Source organism: Phalaenopsis equestris, unplaced genomic scaffold (genome assembly GCF_001263595.1).
Source record: "Phalaenopsis equestris unplaced genomic scaffold, ASM126359v1 Scaffold001189, whole genome shotgun sequence".
In the NCBI taxonomy this organism is placed as follows: domain Eukaryota; kingdom Viridiplantae; phylum Streptophyta; class Magnoliopsida; order Asparagales; family Orchidaceae; genus Phalaenopsis; species Phalaenopsis equestris.
In genome coordinates this window covers 413,441-430,289 of record NW_018165628.1, presented here as the reverse complement: position 1 = coordinate 430,289, position 16,849 = coordinate 413,441, and positions in this window count along the sequence as shown.

The following is a 16,849-nucleotide window of genomic DNA, read 5'->3' as shown; positions in this document are numbered from 1 at the left end:
GAAGTTCATCTGAATCTCTTCCTTTCTTTACAGCACACAGAATTCCTCTTCGAAGCGGCAAGGAGGAAGAAATCTCTCACTTTCCCTCCACTCTTACAATCTCTCAAAGAATTCCTCACAATTTAGACACTCTACACTTTTCCACACTTCAATTTTGAGCCTCCCCTCTCTCCTATTTTTGGCCAAAGTCTTCTCTTTAAAGATGTGGATGAATTTTCTCAAGAGTTGCCTAAGCACCCCTTCAAAATTTGTCATCATCTAATGCATAGTTGGACATAACCGCCGAGCTCACCGTCGACAGCCTCGAGGGCGCCGTCAGCGGGCCTTCTATGTGAATTAATTCTGGAGTCTTGGGAAAAGTCTGCCGTCGGCGCCGTTGGGCTCGCCGTCAGCGCCCTAGTTCAAATCTTCACATTTTGGTCCTTTTCGCTCCAAATTCGCTCTTTTTTGCATCTTTTTGCTCTAATGACCCTAATTCATCATTCTTGCAACAAAACATCAAAAATACCTTTCTTTAAAGTGCAATATCATCAAAAATAGTATAAAATAGGTATGAAAATTTCAACATATTTTGCTTTGGTCATGAGCCTGCAGAAAAATGGTATAGCGGTGACTCTGAGGATGAAGAGTAGAGCTGAGAGATTTATTTTATGATTGTAATATGATATGAACTATGTGGTCTGGGCTTGCTACATTTGCATCTGTGTATTGTTTTGGACTTTTATGTTTTATTGTTATTGTGATGTTTGTGGTTGTTAGTATTTTATTTTTAAATTTTAGGGTATTAACTGTTGTTTCGGATTTAGTACTGTGATTTAGATAGTTTAGACTGTGATTTAGTTAACTTAATTTCATATTTAATTTCATATCTGTTATAAAGAAGAAAATCTTGCTAGCTTAGATCTTAAACTTGAAATTCAAAAACTACTACCCTTTATTTTTATTTTATCATGTTTACAAGTTTGTCTTTATGTTATGATTATGATGATAGTAGTGTGTATGTTTGTGTTATTTAATGTTTTAAGTCTTGTAGCTTTTCATATTAGCACCAGCAATATTTTATAGTTAAGTCTCAAATCAGAACCTTCAACAGGTATGTCTTTTCTTTATGTATTAAATATTTTCTTTTACCCTTTACTTTTCAGTATTTCATGCAAAATGTTTTAAAAATTTAAGTTTGGGGGGGAGGGGGGAGAAAAATCCCTTTTTAAAGAAAAGAAACTTAATTTTATTTGTCCTCAATTAGTTATATTTTCAAAAAAATTTAAAATTTAACATGACCTTTGGTATTAGAGGATAACTTTAGATAACTATTTCTATGTTTCTAAATATATTGTAAACTTAAGTAAAAATTTTTAAATAATAAAGGTTAATTTTAGAGATTAAGATATTTGGTATGATAGAATAAGACTATGTTTTTCTATTTTAAGTAAGGAAATTTGTATTGTTTAAGTTTAAAAATCTTAAAGATTCATATAAGAAGAAAAGAATAAAACTTTATGAAAAATATTTAAAGCTAATATAAATTTATAAAGTGAAGGAATGTGAAAAGTTTTTTTAACCTTAAGATGAAGAAAGTGAAGTTCAAAATCATTAAAGGCTATCAGTAATCCTTGCCTGAAAAAGAAAAAAAAAAGAGAAAGAAAAAAAAAAAGAAAAGAAAAAGAAAAAGAGATAACAGAAAAAGAAAAAGATAAAAAAATTAGGAAGGAGAAGCTTGAAGATTAGTGCCTAATAAAAAATTGGTTCTACATTTGATCTTCTTAAAGTATAATACTTGAGAAACTCTTAAGCTTATAGATATAATATAGTAAGTAAAATAATTTTTAATGAAAATTTTTAAGTGAAAATAATAAAAGATCTAAATTCTAAATTTTGAAAATCTACAATACATTTCTGAATTAGATAGAAACTCATATTTTCATCTTTCTTAACTTTAAGAATTTCTAAACCTTAAGTTGGTCTCATTTACTGAATATTTTTTTTCTAAATTAGACTGCTATATTCCTAAATCTAAATTTTAGTAACTCCTAAAGAAACTCATATACATATCATACATATGTAGTTTTTAAAGATTGAAGTCTCACTTGAGAACAAGTAACATTTTAAGTTTGAGGGATTTTGACACACCTAAAATATATAGTATTTTTAGACATATTTTTATACCTATTTTTGAGATATTGTGCTTAATGGAAGGTATTTTTGTGTTTTTTTTTTGCAGATACATGTAAAAAGGATGAAAAATGCTTAAAGGGGTGAAAAAAGATCAAATTTGGAGCAAAAAGGTGAAAATTGGGCAAATGAGTTTTGGCAACTAAGCGCCAGATAGGGTGCTTAAGCGTCGGTTAAACAGAGAAGGCCGCGCCTAACCCTGAGAGGTCTCACACTTAAGCGCCAATGGCAGTTACTAGACGAGTAAAGTCAATTTTTACGAATTTTGAAGAGGTTTTTTAGGCACCCATTGTCTTAATAGATGGTTATAACCACCATGGACAAAAATTATCATGAAAGGATGCATCTCCTAAGGGAATACATCAAATCTAGACTTATTTTGAAGAGTTCCCAAGGAACTTCAAGAATTTGGTGGAGAACTTGGGATAGGTTTTTATCTTTTTTTAGACTACTTTTGATTTTAATTGAGACTTGTTGTTGGTTTGACAATGATTTCTACTTTTAAATTAAAGTGTGGTTTTATTTTCTCCATGGATTCTTAGTAGTTTTCTTTATCTTTCTTCTTAAAATGAAAAGTAATTAAATTTTGGATGAAAATTGTGGAGAGTATTGATCGTTAATGTTGAAGAAGTTGTGATGATTTAAATCCAAGCACTTCATTTACTTATTGATTTGGCCAGATGTTAAAATTTGTTGTGAGAACATGTAAGAACCGAGCTGATATTGTCTCAGTCAACAATTGGAAAGAATCACATGAGGCTGTATGAATGAGAATGTAGTTCATATGATTAAGTGCAAATAAATAGGCAAATATTCATTGAAGGGTGTAGAGTTAGAGGACTTTAAAGTGACAGGTTAAAGCCCCCAACTTGGTTTATTGTTTTAGGTTTTGATATGATATTTTGAGAAATATATTTTTCTTTTTAAGTGCTTTTCATCTACAAAACTCTTGTTATCTTTTTAAGTAGTTACTGTTTTATTAAAATATCAAAAATACCAAAAATATTTGATTTTTTTTCTGCAAATATTTAGTTTAAGTAGTTGTCTTTTTAAAAATAAAAAGTTTTCTAAAAGTGCATATTGTATAAATTCCTTGTGGGTTCGATATTCAGGTCTTAATCAAAAAAGTCTTATATTACTTGATAACGATACGTATACTTGCGTAGTATCCCAATATATATAAATTAAAAAGTTAAATTCTTATTTTTCTTCAAGATCAAATTTTTGGTTTTGTTGCAAAGTAAGGAGATATAAGTTAAATATAATCTGAACTATTGTTGTATTTTGCATATTAGCAGTATCAAGAGGGATCAGTTTCTACCAATTAATCCTTTGTGTTTCAGTCATCCAAATATGTTAATTAGGATCAATGATTACCCATTTCTCTTTTTTGAATTAAGCCTAAATGTTAATTAAGGCTAAATTTTTAAAATTACACTTTTGCCCCTAAGGCTTTATCACATCATAATTTATCAAATTTACTTCAAATGACTTTGGAATTTTTATCCCTCCTCACTCATGGGTCAATTAAGACATCAGAAGAGAAAATGTGATTTTTTAAATTTTAATTTAATTTATATAATTATTTAAATTCAAGAATATGATTTTTCAAAGAAATTCCATAACTTAACCAAGGCAAAGCCTAATCACTTGAAATTTTACTGAAGGTAGACTAAACCAAAGAACCACTTGGGCCAAATTTCATGATTTTTTGAGTTCTATTTGAATTATTAAATTATTTTAATCTATGGAGCCTTAATTTTTTTTAAAAAATATTTTAAATGTTGAAAATTAAGTTTTATTTTTTATTAAATCTCTCTGAGGTCAAGGAACCAAGAGAAACAAATTTTACATTTTTCTAATTTATGTTCGAATTATTAGATTTTTTTAAGTAAAAGATTAAGAAAAATTCATTTTTTAGCCTTTAAAAATTATTTTAAGCTTTAAAATTCAATATCTTCACTTAGAAAATTAGGAAAAATATTTAATTAAGTTTTCAATATCTTCACTAAGTGCTTAGGAAATAATTTAGAACATTTTCATGAATTTTACTAATTTTGTGATTTTTATTAATTTTTTAATTGTTCCAACATTTAAAATAAGCTTAAAAATGAAGTATTTATTTCATTTACAATTTTATCTTTAGAAGATTCTTCTAAACTCCCAAAACTAATTTTTATGATTTTTTTTGTTATATTTTAATTATTAAAAATCATTTTAATGTCAAAATGGTATTTAATTTAAAAAATCAATTTAAGTTATCAAATAAGCTCCAAATATTTTGAATTTTTTATGGGGAGTTCTCGGAACTTCAAATTACAATGGAGATTTAAAATCAAGTCATTTAGATGTTTATTTTTCCCAAATTAGTTTTCTTTGTGTTTCAAGATTTTGTGCAAATTAGGTATGTTCTTAATGACTTAGCTCATGAAATGTTTTTCAAAAGGCTCTCTACTCACAATAAACCTTCCTAAATTTTCTTAGATTTTTCTAGGCAACATACAAATAATTATGATTAATTTATGCAAATAATAGACACAAACTTAGAAAATATGGATCTCTGTCTAGAGGTTTTGTCTGACTTTGGAAAAATTAGAGAATATCTCCTATGACAGAGGCAACAACATGCCAAAATATCAAGCCATGGTGAAATGTCTGCATGCATGGAGAATTAAAATACTCAAAATAATATTTATTTAATTAAAAATAAAATATTCATGAAATAAATTTCAAAACATTTCCACATTGTTCTCCTCTGTTCACTGAGAACTGAGATATTTTTATTTTATTTTTGTGATTTTTCTATACCAAGATATAAATTTTTGAAAGTCGGACATTTAAATAAATCAGAAAATACCCTATTTTTCTACTTAAACACGTGGCGTTGACTGGATCCTAGGAAACTCCGAACGGCGACGCGGTGCGCTCTCATTCAATGGACTTTCCACCCTTGCATGCCACACAGCCCGCGATTCACACATCAAGAGTTCATCCAGCTAGATCTCGTCCGTTGTCAAGATAAACACACGATCGGACGACTCCCCGTCATCGTCCCCAAGTATGCTAACCCGAGAACCGTCCATATTAAAACCTTATGATCTCCCTCTATACTCAACAAAATCTCATGGAGTTTGTTTCTAGAGCTTCATCTACTCAAGATGAACCTATCTATATGGATTATACGGTATGAAATACAGTATGGAGGGTCGAAATAAGCTCTGTTTAGGGTTGGAGTTCAATACCTTTGTCTGAGAGGGGAGGCCCCAATCAGATAATTGTGGTAGATTTAATTTGTCCCAATGAACCTCCAGATGAAGTTCCAAGCCTTGGTGAATGGTCTAGGTATGAATATGAAGTCTAGGTATGAATTCGACCAAGCTTGATTTCAGGTGTTTATTGAAGTCTATACTAGAGGCTGTTTGAGAGGGGGCTTTTGTGGGGGATCAACTCCTCTCATGGTGGGGATGGTGTGTGAACAATTAATTGAGGTTTTGTTCAGTGTAGAGCTATGGGGAAATATGTCTTGGTTTCTACTGAAACTTTGAGCTCAAAATTGAACTCTCACAGAGGGAACCAGAGGGGAGGGAACACAGAGGGAACCAGAGGGGGAAAATGGTGGGCTTGAACTAAGGAGGTCCCTGGGAGTCTCTAGAAGCAATTTGATAGAGTTTCCTTAGAACATTATTAGTTCTTCCCTATTGTCCATGGAGGTGATCTTTAAATAAAATGGCCTAGGCTGGCTACCAGGGTCAATTAGGGCATGGAAAATATTGCTTATGTGGAGGGCAGAGAAGCCCTAAAGAGTAGTTGGGCTGATTTGCCCTCTAGGTTTAAATTGGGTTGAATTTATGGGTGGTGGCTCAAGGTTTGGCCATTTTCCAACCCCCAAGGTGGTTGGCTAGCCAGGGAGTAGTCACCTCCTGGCTTAGGAGGGTCAGGGGTGGCTAATGATGGTTAAATCCTTATGGTAATCAATGATGGAGGAGATTTTGTGGTTAACACCTAAAAAAGGGAATGAATCCATTAATTTGGGGATCCATTGGTCCATAGCTTGCTTTGGTGGATTTATGGTGGTTTAGCCTGATCCTTAGGAGGAGCTTAGTGGCTGTGGTGTCATAAAGTTGGTGGCTTTAAGGTGGCTAGGCCAATTTTGGTGCATGGGTTCATGTGGGTCAAAATGGCTAGTTTTTGGGTTTAGGTTAGGCTAGCCATGTAAATTGGCACAAATTTTTCATAAATTTGATGTAGATGATTGTAATGAAGATTTTTGGTGAAGGATTGAAATGATTTTGAGTTCAATTGGGGGTTCAATTTGAAGGATTTTGGAATTTTGGTCACTTTGGGCATGTTGGGCTAGACTTGAGTCTAGATTGGGCTAAGCTTGGGCTAAGTCCAAATTTATTGTTGAAAATGGTCAATGGTAACATCATGAATAGTTTTCAATATTAATTGGGTGTCAATTTTGGAGTTAGGGAATTCAATTTGGTAAAATTTGGAGATATGGCTAATGTGGGGCAAATTTGAGGATTTTGGACTTAGGTCAAAATTAAATGAACATGAGGCCACACCAAGGCCAATTTACGGTCAATCTTGATGTGTAGGAATGTTATGAAGAGTTTTCAACATAAATCATGTCAAATTGAGTAGGCTATGAGGTTCAATTTGGTGAGATTAAGTCATATAGCTAAAATTGGGGTTTAACTTATATCAAAATTGGGCTCAAATAATGGGCCAATTGAGCTTAGATTTGGTTTAAATTAGTCATATAGAAAGTGAATTTGAGTTTAGGATCGAAATTAGAGGAAATTGGGACCAAATTGATGGACATTTGAGGTAAATTTGGAGAAATTGGGTTTTTAAAGACAATTTGGGGGTTTTGGTCAAAATGATCAAATTGGGTCCAATTGAGAAGTCCAAATGGATTTTGGAGACATTTGGGTGATTTTGGAGGTTTTGGGAAAGTTCGGGGTGCCAAGGGTATTTTTGTAATTTTGGCAATTTTGGGGGTATTTTGGTAAATTTGGCATTTATGGGTAATTTTGGGTAATTTGGGTATTTTAAAATGGTTTGAAATGATTTTTGAACAATTTTTAGTATTTTGGGTGAGTTTGGTAATTTTGGCCAAATTTAGGGCTCCAAGGGGTATTTAGGTAATTTGGGTGGATTTGCGGGTCAAAAGGCCAAGTGGCCAAGTTGGATATTTTTTTGGATATTTTTTGTAGAATTGGGGAGCTAACCACCATATATGAGCTATGGACTAATGCAAACCCATTTGGGACCTCTATGTATTGGTCTTATCTAAACCCTAGCCTGAGGCTAGTGGGTTTAGGGGACCATCTATATGAGTTTCCCAAAAGATCAAGAGACCAAAGCTAGGAAATTTTTGGGTTTAGGGTTGGGAGTGATTGTGAATGAGGGTGAGTGCAAGTGGGTGCCTTAGCTCCAAACAAACACCGAGGGTCAACCCCAAGGTCCAACAGTCCTATGGGAACACTCCTTGAGTGCCCTCATAGTGACCCCACCTATTAAGTGCTATAGGTTAGGACCAATATGTAGAGATTCAAGTTGAGCAAGGAGGAGTGTAGAATTTCTAATGGTGAGGGTTCCTTTTTTAGTTTTTTAGGAATAGTAAATATGAAAGTCCTATGGCTAGACCTTAGGTTACTAAAGCGGAAAACTAAACCTCAACCAAAAGTGAGGTCAACAATAAATCTCTTACTTAAAAATATAATTCTGGTTTTGAAAATTATTTTTAACAAAAGAAATTTAAATATTAAAAATAAAAGTCTTAATTTTCTGAATTTTTCAAAAGTACAAATTTTCTTACTAAATCTAGTTACACTATATTTAACATTTTCTACACTAAAAATTTTTAACTGAAAGTTTTTCTTCATTTCTTAGAATTTAAACTAAATTTTCTTACTCATTTCTAAAATCAAATTTTACTTCCCTATTATAACTTCATATACATAATAATTTTTCTTTTCTAATCAAATTCACTTGTAGCACATTTCAGAACAAATAAAATTGAATTTTGAAAATATTTTCCATCCCACCCAAACTTAAATTTTTAACAAATTAAACAGTTTAGCAACAAATATAAATAAGTAGGAATGAAAATTTGAAATAACATGCTTACAGGAATTTTTATACCCTAATTATACAAGTATAAAACTAAAAACAAGAGTAAAATTAATTTTTGATTAATTTTCTATCATTTTTATTTCAATTCAATAAGTAGAGATTCAGTAGACTTCTAAGTAGTGGGTACAAACATTAAAACAAACTAACACACTAACTTTGATTTCCAGTCTCAAAATAAAAACAAACACACTAACATGATAAAATAAAAATACATGGTAGTTTTTTTCTGAAATTAAAGTTTAAAACTAAAGTTAACAAGATTTTCAACTTTTCAAATGACATAGAAATAAGTTCAATTTTGACTAACTAACACAATTAATACTCAACACACACAACAACAATTACTACCCTAGAATTAAAAAAAAAAAACTACTAACAAAACACAACATGACAATACAATTAAACAAAATAAATGTCTCACACATCACAAAGTCCAAACCAATACACAAACATACATGTCTCAAGTTCAAAACATAAAAACACATCACATCACATGTCTCAAGTCCAAAAGCACATAGTCTAACACATATTACAAACATGAAAATAAATCAATCCTCCTTCTCATAATCTTCAAAATCGCCACTATTCCAAACATTTATAGGCTCATAATCAGGGTATCTAGGATATGGAGGAAATTCCATTCCTGGGTTACCTCTAGTGAGGTTTTCCAGAGATAAATGAAATTTCTCTTCATAATCACTTTTTCTTCTGTTATATCCATCAATATGATCTGCAAAGCTTTCTAAATTTCTTAAATTATCCGCGGTATAGTTGACATTGTCCTTCATCCTCTGTAATAACTGAGTTTGAGTTTCCATAGACTCACCTTTAGAAGTGGATGGTCTAGATGTAGATGCAACTGAGGTAGAAGCAGCAGACGTTGCCATTCCATAGCTCCTGGAAAATCCTCCTCTCCAGTCAAAAATGGAATGCTCAGAATATGACTTCACATTTACACTAGTAATTGGCTTCAATGGCAACAATACTTTCTCCCAGCTATCATATCTCACTCCAACCTGCTCACATAACGAAAAGATCAAAGAAGAAAATCCCAGACCTGCAGAAGAAGCGGTAGTGGCAGATCTGATGATAGTATGATAAATCAAAGCTCCAATATTGATGAGCTTGCCTTCCTGAATACAATAGTTCAACGTTGCCCCCTCTCTGGTCACTTCACTAAGATGATTTGTAGGTCCTAGACGGGCTGAAATAAAATAGTTTCATGCCTTGGATGGTGCACTTAACTTTGATGTGGCAAAGTTGACTCTCCTCTCATTTGTGATCTTCCTGGGTCCTCTTCCAACAGTCAAATAGGAAATAATCTCATCTAGCTCCGTCTCAGTAGGACTATAGTTCGCATAAAAACATAAAATATCAAGTGGGAGATGATAAAACATATTTATTACCTCCGGTGAAAAAGGTACCAATTTTCCTCGAACCATAACTCGATCTTCTTCAGACTCAGGGATGTTTGCATATAACTCCCTAACTACAAAAATAACGACCACAACAAAATCGTTCTCATTGGAAAATCGTTCTCGTTGGCGGCGAACGATCAGATCTTCTACGGATCCACCTGGAATTTTGAAACATCGCTCCTGGATAAGTATTCGTGATTACAGAGCATCACTGTACCTATCTTGAGCTTTCGAACTCACAAATTTGCTCGAATCAAAGTGGCTTTCCTTTGCTACTCTTCATTCTTGGTGTCATTCTACAAATTTCATATAATTCCATAATAACTTCAAAAATCAAGTCTAATCCACTAAACTCAACTCCTCTAAGTATAAACTACACTTCCTATGCAATTTCCATATATTTCTCCTCATGAATAGTGATTTTTGGTTTTTTCCAAATGTACTCAAAATATATGGTGAAATCCAAAAAATTTACATAGAAGTGAAGCTCTTACCTCAAGTAATCCAAATATAGAAAATTTTTCTCAATTCCACCAAGAAATTTCCACAAAATAGCTTGCCATAGCCTCCAAAATCGCAAACTCGAGAGGTTGAAGGTGTCAGTGAGGGTAAAAATGGCAATTTTTGGGGTTATTTTTCACTTTTAACCATTTGCAAACCGATTTTCGTGAACTGACGCTTAAGCCCGGGTAGGTGGCGCTTAGGCGCCTGCCTCTCTAGTTACATCGTGCTTAAGTGCGAGAATGTGGTGCTTAGGCTCCAATGCACTATTTTTGATATTTTTGAACTTAAGTAAAATGCACTATAAGCCTTAGTATACCAGTATGCATAAGTATACCACCCCTAAATGGTCTCATAACACTTAAATGACTTTTTTCCTCTCCCTTAACTCTCATTTTTCTCAAAATTCTCTAAAATAACTAATTTGATTTAAGGCTAAAAATAACACAAATTTTAACAAAAACAAACATATGCATTCATTCACAAACTAGTACAAGTACATGTAACATTTAATTCTCACTCCAAATAGTCTTGGATGAGAAAATTTTCTAAATACAAACACTTAACAAACTTAAACAATTAAACACATAAAAGTGATAAACACTAAAAACAAACACTAACACGTAAACACAACGACTCCTAACAAATAAATTCAAACATAGAACTTAATTTCACTCTTCATTTGTTGGGACAAACTCTAGTCTTTCATTAGTCTCTCCTTGGGCAATCAAAATATAAAGTTGATAAAATGGACGGTGGTGACGAGCTTTGATTCTATCTTCTTCAATCCATTTTTGTTTAAGATAAATTTAAGATACATCTCCTTATTCGCTTCCTCTATATAACTAGTATGGTTGAATTACATTTTCAATTGCCATCCAATATGCTCTAGATGTGCATGAATCTCAATTACCTTTGTTTCCAGTAAAGCCATGATAGTCTCAATCTTGTTGATCTTTTCTGATATTCTTTCAATAATAATGGCTAAGAAATCGTTATGCATGTCTTGTGAACTTTGACTAATGAATTTCTTCCTCATAGTCTCTTCCTTCTTCTTCAAATCCATCTCCCATGAAGACATCCTATCAAAATCTTTCTCTCTCTTATAGACTTTAGGGCTAAAAATGTTTTGGGGTGAAATTCCTTCACAAAACCCTTCTATTTATAGACCAAAATCCCTCTAGTAACATTTAGACACATCCTAAAATTGCCTTGGCTCGTTTTAGTCAACCAATTGGCCGTTAAATCTTCTAGAATCTGAATTTCTCATATCGTTTTTAACTCCCGCGCTTAAGCGTCGAATATTAGCACTTAAGCGTCAGTGCTTAGTTTTGCACCAGTCAACTTAACGTCCAAATTCTCATTTTAGCATGTCTAGATCACTAAATCAAGTCTTAAAATCATTACTAACCCATAATAGTCTCAAAAATACTACCCCAAATTTTCTTAGTCACACACAAACAACATTCAAAGCAAAAACACACTGATAATAATTGGTTGTCTCCCACGAAGCGCTTAGTTTTACATCGTCAGCCCGACGTAACCAATGCTTATTCCAATTTACCCAACATCATTTGATCGTTAAATTTATACTGATACCTTATAAAATAAGCTTTCAGTCTATGACCATTCACTTTAAACACTTTATCAGTTTTAGGATCTTTAATATCCACAGAAACCTTCATCACAACAAATGGGCTCATCCCCCTAGACTTAAGTTTGTCAGGAAATAAGCTTAACCTTGCATTATATAGCAAAACTTGTTGCCCTGACTAAAAATTTTTAGTAAGAATCCTTTGATCATACCACATCTTCATCTTTTCTTTATAAATCTTAGCACTCTCGTAAGATTCATTTCTTATCGCTTCAAGCTCATTTAATTGCAATAATATTTTCTCACCAGCATATTTGAAATTATAATTGAATTCTTTAATCACTAAATGTGCTTTATGCTCAAGTTTAACTAGTAAGTAACAAGCTTTCCCAAATATTAGCCTATATGGGGACATTCATGTAGGAGTTCTGTATGCAGTCCTATAAGCCCACAAAACATAGTCAAGTTTGACTGACTAATCTATTTTTTTTTGGATTTATAGGCTTTTTCATAATTCTTTTAATTTCCTTATTGGATAATTCAGCCAAACTACTTGTCTGAGGATGATAAGCAATAGCAATTCTATGATTTATATGATATTTCTTTAATAATTTCTCCCTTATGGCATTTCTGAAATGACTTCTCCCATCAGTTATGATAACTTTTGGCATCCCAAATCTACAAAATATGTTCATTTTAAAAAACTTTGCAAAAATTTGAGCATTACATCGAGGTAAAGCAACAACTTTTATCCATTTGGATACATAGTCCACTGCTAACAGTATGTATAAATTCCTTAAAGATGGTATAAATGGTCCCATGACATAAATGAAATCTAATCCCCAAACATCAAATATTTCAATTTCTAACAAATAATTAAGGGGCATCTTATTCTTCCTAGAAATATAGCCTACTCGTTGACATCTATCACAAGTTTTAATATAAGCATCAACATCTCTAAAGATAGTAGGCCAATAAAATCTAGATTTTAAAATTTTGTATGATGTTTTATCAACACCAAAATATCCCCCAAAATTAGAATTATGACATTTTTGGATAATTTCACAAGTCTCTTCTAAAAGTACACATCTTCAAATAATCAAATCCTTTCCTTGTTTATATAAAAATGGGTCATCCCAAAAATAAGTCTTAGCTTTAGAAATAAATTTTCTCTTCTGTTGGTATGTCATTCCATAAGATATAATATCACTTAAATGAAAGTTCACAATGTCGGCATACCATGGAACACGCCACTGATTAATTTTAAACAGTTTTTCATCTGGAAAATGTTCATTAATTTCTTTTTCAAAATAGAATGGTTTTTCTAACTCAAGGCTAAACAAATGATCAACAATTTGATTTTCATTTCCCTTCCGATATATTATTGTAAAATTAAATTCTTGCAAAAGAAGAATCCATCTTATAAGTCTAGGTTTAACAACATTCTTTTTCATTAGGTACTTAATAGCAGAATGATCTGTATGCACTACACAATAATTTCTTAATTATGATCTAAATTTTTCAAAGGTATATACTATTGCTAATAACTCTTTTTTAGTTATTGTATAATTAATTTTGGTTTCATTAAGAGTTTTACTAGCATAGTAAATTACTTTGAAAATTTTATCATATATTTGTCCTAAAACAGCTCCAATAGCATAATCACTAGCATGACACATCAGTTCAAAAAGTTTTCCCCAATCTAGTGAAACTATAATTGGTGCAGTGACTAGTTTTTCTTTTAATAACTCAAAAGCTTTTAGGTACTCTTCATCAAATTTGAAAATTGCATCTTTTTTCAGTAAATGACATAAAGGCTTGGCAGTTTTTGAAAAGACTTTAATATATTACCTGTAGAATCCAGCATGTCCTAAAAAACTCCTAATTTCTCTTACATTGGTTGGATAAGGTAAGTTAGAAATCACTTGAATGTTAGTAGGATCTACTTCCATACCATTTTATGATATTTTATGCTCTAATATAATTCCTCCTGCTACCATAAATTGACATTTTTCCCAATTTAAGGACTAAATTTGTTTCTTCAAAGCGCTTAAAAACTTTTGATAAATAATCTAAACATGAATCAAATGAAGTTCCAAACACTAAAAAATCATCCATAAATACTTCAATTCCTTTTTCAATTAATACTTCAATTCCTTTTTCAATTAAATCACAAAAAAATTGTCATCATACATCTTTGAAATGTAGCAGGGGCATTACATAAACCAAAGGACATTCTTCTAAAAGCAAATGTACCATATGGACTGCTAAAAGTTATTTTCTCTCGATCCTTAGGAGTTATTTGAATTTGGTGATAACCAGTATATCCATCCAGAAAACAAAAATATTTATGCCTAGCTAGTCTATCCAACATTTGATCTAGAAAGGGTAGTGGAAAGTGATCTTTCCTGGTGACAAGATTTAATTTTCTATAATCAATACATATTCGCCACCCTGTGACTTATTTAGTAGCTATTAACTCATTATGTTCGTTCCCAGTCACAATTACTCCTCCTTTCTTAGAAACACAGTGAATTAGGCTAACACATGCACTATCTGAAACAAGGTAGATAATTCTAGCATTTAACCACTTTAAAATTTCTTTCTTTGCAACTTCTTTCATAAAAAGGATTCAATCTTCTTTGAAAGGATCAACCCTGGGTTTGCAGTTCGCTTCCATATGAATTCTATTTATACAAATTGAAGGACCGATTCCTTTAATATCAGCTATTATCCATCCAAAGGCTTTCTTAAACTTTTTTAGAATTTCATCAACCTTTCTTCTTCTTCCAACATTAATTTTGAAAAAAATTATAACTGGCAAAGTAGAGGAATCACCTAAAAAGGCATATTTTAAATGATCAGGAAGTAACTTCAACTCAAGTTCAGGAGGTTCTTCTATTGATGGATAAAATGTTTTATCTTTTTCTAACGTGCCCAAAATTTCAAAACTTTCTCGAACATAGTTTGAATCTTCCTTAAAAAGATCTTCACATTGATCTAATTCCTCTTCTTTCTCATGTTCCAAATATTTTTCTTCAGATTTTTCTTCAGATTTTTCTTCATAATTAGTTTTGAAATGACATTCACCAGATATCTTATAACATCAATTCTATAACATTCATCATCTTCACATTTTGTAGGATATTTTATTGATCTTGAAATGTTAAAAGTAACAGTTTGATCATTGATGTGCATTATTAATTCCCCTTTTTGCACATTTATCATTGCTCTTCCTGTGGCTAGGAAAGGTCTCCCCAAAATTATAGGTATCTCTTTATCTTCCTCCATATCCAGCATAATGAAATCAACAGAAAAGATAAATTGATCCACTTTTACTGGGACATCTTTCATAACTCCTATTGGTTCGTTATTGAACGATCTGCTAACTGTAGAGTTACAGTGGTAGGGGTTATTTCTTCTAATCCCAATCTTTTAAATATTAATAATGGCATAAGTTTAATGCTTGCACCTAAATCACATAAAGCTTTCCCATAAAATTTATCTCCTTTTGCACATGAAATTGTGAAGCTACCAGGATCTTTAAGCTTTCAGGAAGCTTTTTATGAATTATAGCACTACACTCCTCACTAAGTGCAATAGTCTCATTATTTTCAAACTACCTTTTATTGTTAAGAATATCCTTCATGAACTTCACATAACTTGGCATTTGTTCTAAGCTTCAACAAATGGAATATTAATTGTAAGCTTCTTAAATATTTCCAGAAATTTTGAAAATTGCTTATCCAACTTTTGTTGACGAAGTCTCTGAGGAAATGAAGGTGATGATTTTTCTAAATCAATATTGAATGAAGGAATAGGTCTTTTAGAATCTTTTAAAGCGTCCTCTTTTGATTCTTTAATTTCTTCTCTTCTACTTTAATTTCTTTTTGAACCCTACATTCCAACTCTCTTCCGCTTCTAAGTTGAATGACCTTTACTTGCTCTTTATTCTGGTCTTTAGGATTTATTTCAGTATTACTAGGAAGTGTTCCTTGGAATCTATTACTTAATGAATTTGCGATTTGTCCAAGTTGATTCTCAATATTTCTAATTGTAGCTCCTTGACTTTGTAACTGATTTCCCATTTGTAACACCACTTCTTCTATATACAACTTCTTCTCCTTAAATTGTGGATTATTATTGAAACATAGAGAATAAGAAAATCTATAATTATTATTCCCTTGGTTGTTTCAGTTTCCCAATAGGTTTACTTGATTGTTTCCCTATTGCTGATTATTATCATCGATAGTATTATTCCAATTGAAGTTGGGATGGTTCTTCCAACCTGGGTTATTCTGGTTGTTATTTATGACATTCAAAGTTTCTAATGATACTTGAGAATCTACCATTTGTCCTAATGAATTCTCTTCAATCATAGAGATTGGTTGAGAAAAAATCATTCTAAATTGCTTTAACTTCCTTGAAATTGCAGCAACTTGATTTGCTAACATAGTAAATGCATCATATTCATGAATATTAGCTACTTTCTTTGGATTTACCCTCTCAAAAGGCCATTGAAAATTATTGGTAGTCATTTCTTCAATTAAAACATAAGCGTCATGAAATGGTTTTGACATCAATGAACCACCAACAGTGGCATCAATAATAGATCTAAGAGATCCAGTTAATCCATTATAAAAAGTCCAATATGGTATTGCATTGTGTGAACACTTTCTTAAGAGTTCTTTAAATCATTCCCATGCTTCATAAATAGATTCCCCTTCAAACTGATTAAAATATGTAATATCATTTATAAGCTTCGCATTTTTTATGGTGGAAAATATTTAGCATGGAATTCTTGAGCTAAATCACCCCAAGTTTTGATAGATTTAGGTGCTAACAAATGCAACCACATCTTAGCTTTATCCCACAGTGAGAAAGGAAAAAACCTAAGTCTTATGGCATCATCTGATACACAATCATATTTAAATGTAGCACACAATTCTAGAAAATTGACAAGATGTAAATTTGGATCTTCAGTTGGTGATCCCCCAAACTGATTATTTGATACCATTTG